Raw genomic sequence first — 6,000 nt, forward strand, 5'->3', positions numbered from 1 at the left:
AATAAAAATAATAACAGACAGACTGATATAAAAAGCATCAAAGTCATAAAAAGTGGTATTTATGGATATAAACATCAACATTTGTTCCATTGACTTTTTACAAAACATAATAAGTTTATTAAAAATAAACCTATTTTTGTTGTACTATCTGACACTTTTTAGATCTATGCTTGGTAGTAAATTAAAACATGCCAAGCGTCCTCCTCAACGACGCCCACCCTAGCTCCTGCGTTTTGCATCGGGCGGGTATTTACGCTAGCGCTTTATTTTATTACCGCACGCACTTATCACTATTTAGAGCGATCTATTGAAATATTTTTGTACGGAAGTAAAATGTGATAAGGTAAGGTACAATAAAAGCTTAAATACAAGAAATTAAAACTATATTCTAGCCAAACTCGATGTACAATAAATGTCCACAAACAAAAACATATGATTTTTAGGGTTTTCATCGCAATCACAGTTACCAGAATTTCAGTATTTTCCTATTTATATAGATTATGGATAATACTAAATCTTGAAGCCATATTTAGCCAGAAGTTTCAAATCACCCAAAAATTACCAATAATTCATTATTTGTAAAACTGTGTCGTCCCTAGCGACTTTTTGATTTGAAGGGCGAGATTGCAAACATTCGAGTTCTGGTGGCAATTCGAGTTCGGAATCGGAAACAGATTCTGGATGATATAATATATAGTAAATTAATGTCAAATAAAATCTTATAATTTTGTATCTTTTCATCTACCATTACCTACATCCAGGAGTAAATATTAACAGGATGCGAAAACTTATATTTATTCCTAAATCACATGAATCAATAGGTATTTTGCATTGACTTACAAATAAATGGACGACGGGTCTAATACAAAAACCACGAAAAAAATGTCCCAAGTCAACCTATTCGAAATTTAAATTGTAATGTCATCGCAGTATCGCGCTATCAGTCGAACAAATGAAGACTAAAGCGGAGTTTGGCGCTCTGTATACGATTTTAGCGCCTTACAAGTGCGGACACTTTTTAGCGCGGACCCGACGTCCATATAATTGTAAGTCAATGGTATTTTGTGAACTTTATAATAATTGTCTAGGTAAGTATTACTTCTACATAACCTAACCTATCCTTATTTCGACTCTAAAGGCTCTAAAGGCGGAGTCGGAGCCGAGGTACCTGGTACTTTCTAGTAGCAGTAGGACTCCTTGTGAAAGAGTTCGTCCAGGGAAGTACTGCCACCTTTCTTATTTCTACCGCCAAGCTGTAATTTCAGCATTACTGCGTTCCGGTTTTTTTTTAATATTCAATGTGACGAGACGAACATGTCGTGCAGCTGAGCATTACAATTGAAGGTTTTGAAGAGTAAGGGTGCTCGTGAAATTACAGGCACATGGGACTTGTCAACTTATGTCTCAGGGTGAGAGTGGCACTCTGCCCCTCAGATCTTTGCGATTTAAAGCTCTAAGTGGCACTGCAACTGATATTGGTGTTAACTGACAGAGTGACACGCACGAACAAGTCCCGTCACTTGATATTATAAAAAAAAACTTTTTACTCAATAAAGAGTAAATAATTAAGTCATGGAACAATACGATGCATTACTTAAACTCGTATCTTGTAAAGAGTCATTATTCAGGAGATGGCAAAAGTTCTATTTATTTTAAATTTCTTATCAGAGGTGTTCATTCGGATGCCTAACGTTAGGTATAAGTGAAAGCCAGTGAGTAAATATGAAGGAAATGTCATGTGAAATCAGCCTGCAAAATTTGTGTATACAAACCAATTTTAGCATTTCAGTAACTTTGTGCTTTAAGATACGAGGTTGAGAAAGTAAGGCGACGAAAAGTTGTTTTTTATGATAATTAAATTTTTATTGAATTGATATTCAATTATTTTTTGTGAAATTACTCCACTAGTTTGTTATAATTATTAATACAAAGATCGAACACTCAGAAAAAACACTCAGAAAAAAATTCCTTCGATCCGGTCGGATTCGAACCGACGTCTTCTTGCATACCGTGCCAGACGCTATACCAACTAAGCCACGGAACGAACCAACGGACCTCACGAATTTTTCTATGTGCTTGCGTCGTGTCTTTGTACTTGGTCTTTCAACGACTTGTTTTTTATGATGTTAGTAATACAGTCCTGCAAGATTGTTAGTATTTTACAATTGCCCTGTGTAGTCGCTCACGCCATACGATCCTCCTACCGCAAAATGGCGGCTATTTGGTTTCGCAAATTAGAAAAGCATTCAGTTTAAATACAAGTTTTTATAAATGAAAATTATTATTCTGCATTACTATATAAAAACCCTCCGTACTACTAACAAAAACATCTCAAATAAAATGCAGTAATACACTGCAAATCCTGCACTTAAAAAGCACTAATGAAATTTTTTGTGTACTTGGATAAATATGATAATATTCCGCATGAGTGGTTCTAACGTTTACCATGAAATTACTCCTTAAAGTATAGTTTATAAACATTTATTCGGGGTAAACTTAAAAAACGCTACTTACGGTATGTTGTCAATAAATAAACACCGAAATCACCAGCCCAAACAATAACACACACGATTGTCGTGACGTATTTTTGAAGTTGTTTATTTTTTTAAATGACAGACCCAGGCATTAAAAACTTTATGGTTGCTAGAGTAGTTACCGAAATAGCAATTAATATTAGTTCTTTTACCTGTTATAACTTCGATATCCGATAAATCGGTATTAAATCATTACCGGCACCTCTAGGTGTGGTATGCGTCTACGGCTGCATGTATCGCGTGAGCAGATATATTTAATGTATAAATTTGCCTAATAGAGTAACTTAAAAACTAGTATGAGTATCTAAATAAAATATCAAATCCTAATAATTTACTAAAGCCATTCCTTCATATTCAGAATTAGTTCCAGAAATGTGTAAGATTTTGTTACTTCAGGATACAACAAAGTTACAATTGTTAGCAGCTGTTAGCAAAATTTGCTTTCTCGATCGTGCCGTAGCAAAACTTTACGAGTTAACGTTGACATTAAAGATATTCTCAGCATTTGAAGTTTTATTTTGAACTTCCGTCTGCCTTCCAAGTTGCAACGGTTGGATGCAAATGTCCGGATAGTTTGCATTCGCAACTTGAAAAAAATTCTTGACATAGAAAGGTATGCCGTTGGTTGTAGTTTCGTCGGACCCACCAACCTTCCCATGGCCCTATTAACCTTCTTGGTTATACGGGCCAAAACAAAGTACAAATAATTTCTACGTCCTATTTTCCTAATGTAACTCTCCCCGTTCTGGGGCGTGCACGACTTCGGTGTCCGTGGAAAGGTCGGAACGGTCTCTCTACGTCCTTTCTAGCCTACTCCGACGATCATGCCATTTCCGGGCGAAATCCCGTAGCCGCCTGAAGTTCACCTCCGAGCCTACATGATCGCGATAGTGAACCAGACCCACTTTGAGATCTTTGACGCCACTTAGTAGTTCCCTACGCTCCTCTCCATACAGGGGGCACTCCCAGAGAGCGTAGTGCACGTTCTCTACCTTGGCGTTGCCGCAGTAACAGGACCCCACGTCGGATAGATTCAGTATGTGGAGCTTCCCCCTGAAACAGCCAGGGTCTGTCAAAATCTGTGACGTTTCGTAGTCCAGCTCGACCCAAGTGGCCTCGAGTCGACTTTTACTTACGTTCGGGAAAAATGTATACCTTCCCTTGATGAGATGAGAGATACTACGTCTGCTCGCTTCAGGAGTTTCGTCGAGAGTGGCGATACGAAGAAGAAAAAGAAATTTAAGAACGAATCAAAACTTCAAAGTAGATGGCCAGCAACCAGAAAAAAGGGTAGTAATCAGTACAGAGTACTAAAAAAACCGACCTCAAAAGTACGTGGAATTACATCTGTTTGCCAAGTTTTATTAAAATATCCCCTAGTTCGCCACTATACATGACTTGACACAGGAGATAATAAAAATAGGTGTTCACTATTCAAAGTATATTGAGAGAGAAAAACGCCTTGAATTGGAGAATAGCAAAACCAACCATTAAAATAATTGCTCCTTAAGTAAAATTTAGGCGCTTTTTATAAAAATGAATGTTCATGCGTGATCAGCCACCCTTAGAGGTGGATGATTTTCTTCAAAATGACTTGGGACCACTGAGGTACCCTCTTTCCAACAAAAAAAGAATCACGAAAATCGGTTCACAAATACCGGAGTTATCGCGTAACATACATACAAAAAAACATACAGTTGAATTGAGAACCTCCTCCTTTTTTGAAGTCGGTTAAAAAGGTGGAATAATAGTGAAAGAGGTCGCCTCGTCACAAGGTGTTTAAGCGATACTTGTATTTTCTCGGATTCGCATCGCACTTAGTGCACTAGCGACATCTGAAGTGAGTCCGAGTTTCCTAGATTTCCTTGATTCCTAGAAACGGATGCAATCCGCAAATGTGCTTAGGTACAGGCGTGTTGCTTACCACTTGTTCGTTAGGCACACGACTTGTTCGTTCCGTCACTTAATAGAATCTAGGATAAAAAAAAAGAAGAACTTTACTCACGCATTTAGGTTCTATCATTGGGATAGGCAGAGACTATCGATCGTCACTTAACACGATCCTGACAAACCTTAGTTGACAGTGATTGTCAACACATATTATTCAAAAGACTTTCGCTTCTAATTACTATGCTAATATAGATAAATAAAGTCCATTTAATTTCTAACTTTACGACTTAATATTAAAGATAGTAATTATAATTAATTCACGACTTAAAGATTTATTGATAGGGTATTAATTTATTTATTCAAATTATGGTCATAAAACTCTTTTTCATATAATAAATAGACGTACTGAACAGTCATCGAAGAGCTCATTTAAAACGCCTTTATTATCGAATTCACAAAAAGGCTGTTTAACAAGTATTATTATTATTAGTAAGTATCACTTGTCGTGTCTTGTTTTCTTTGCCTAATTTTCGTGGTAATTTTGATTATTTCGTTATTTGAGTACAATACCGTGAAATTTATATTTACAACGTATATTGTTGTAAAATATGAAATATAATTAATGAAAATTTTAACAAAATAAAAATTGCCACGAGAATTAGACAAGGAACACAACAAAATGAAATAACCTTAAATAAATCATCTCAGTATAGAGTACTAAAAAACCCGACCTCAAAAGTACGTTAATGTAATTACACCTATTTGCCAAATTTTATTGAAATATCTCCTAGTTCGCCACTATAGGACTTGACACCGGAGATAATAAAAATAGATTTTCACTATTCAAAGCATATTGAGAGAGAAAAACGCCTTGAATTGGAGAATAGCAAAACCAACCATTAAAATAATTGCTTTTTAAGTAAAACTTAGACGCTATTTATAAAAATGAATGTTCATGCGTTTTCAGCCACCCATAGAGGTGGATTATTATCTTTAAAATGAAATGGAACCACTGAGGTACCCCCTTTCCAACAAAAAAAGAATCATGAAAATCGGTTCACAAATACCGGAGTTATCGCGTAACATACATACAAAAAAAACATACGGTCGAATTGAGAACCTCCTCCATTTTTGAAGTCGGTTAAAACATAAAATTGATGATCATTTATGTAAATAGAATTTAAATTGACGTTATACTATAGGAACAATTAAGTCTGGGTGTTCTGAATTGCGCCCCGGACTAAATTTTTGACTCTGGTGTACATATCACAGGGAATGCTATAGCATTCCCTGTGACCTATAGCTTGAGACCGGATATTTGTTGAGATTGTCTGGTATTATATTTTTCGCAGTGGCAACTGCTATGGACACGAGTGTTGCTTAACTCTGTCGCTCACTTGGTGTCATACAAAAAAATGGAACCCGGGACTCTTGCGTGGCAGTCCAGCATGGTAACCGTTCGGCTATGGAGGCAATTGAATTAATTTAAATCATATGATTCGGTAAAAAATTTGAATACTCTAAAAACATGATGAATATAAAAAAATAATGATAAATAAAATCAAACGGAATCAAA

This window comes from Hyposmocoma kahamanoa, unplaced genomic scaffold, assembly GCF_003589595.1.
Source record: "Hyposmocoma kahamanoa isolate Upper Pololo Valley unplaced genomic scaffold, ASM358959v1 64, whole genome shotgun sequence".
Classification (NCBI taxonomy): domain Eukaryota; kingdom Metazoa; phylum Arthropoda; class Insecta; order Lepidoptera; family Cosmopterigidae; genus Hyposmocoma; species Hyposmocoma kahamanoa.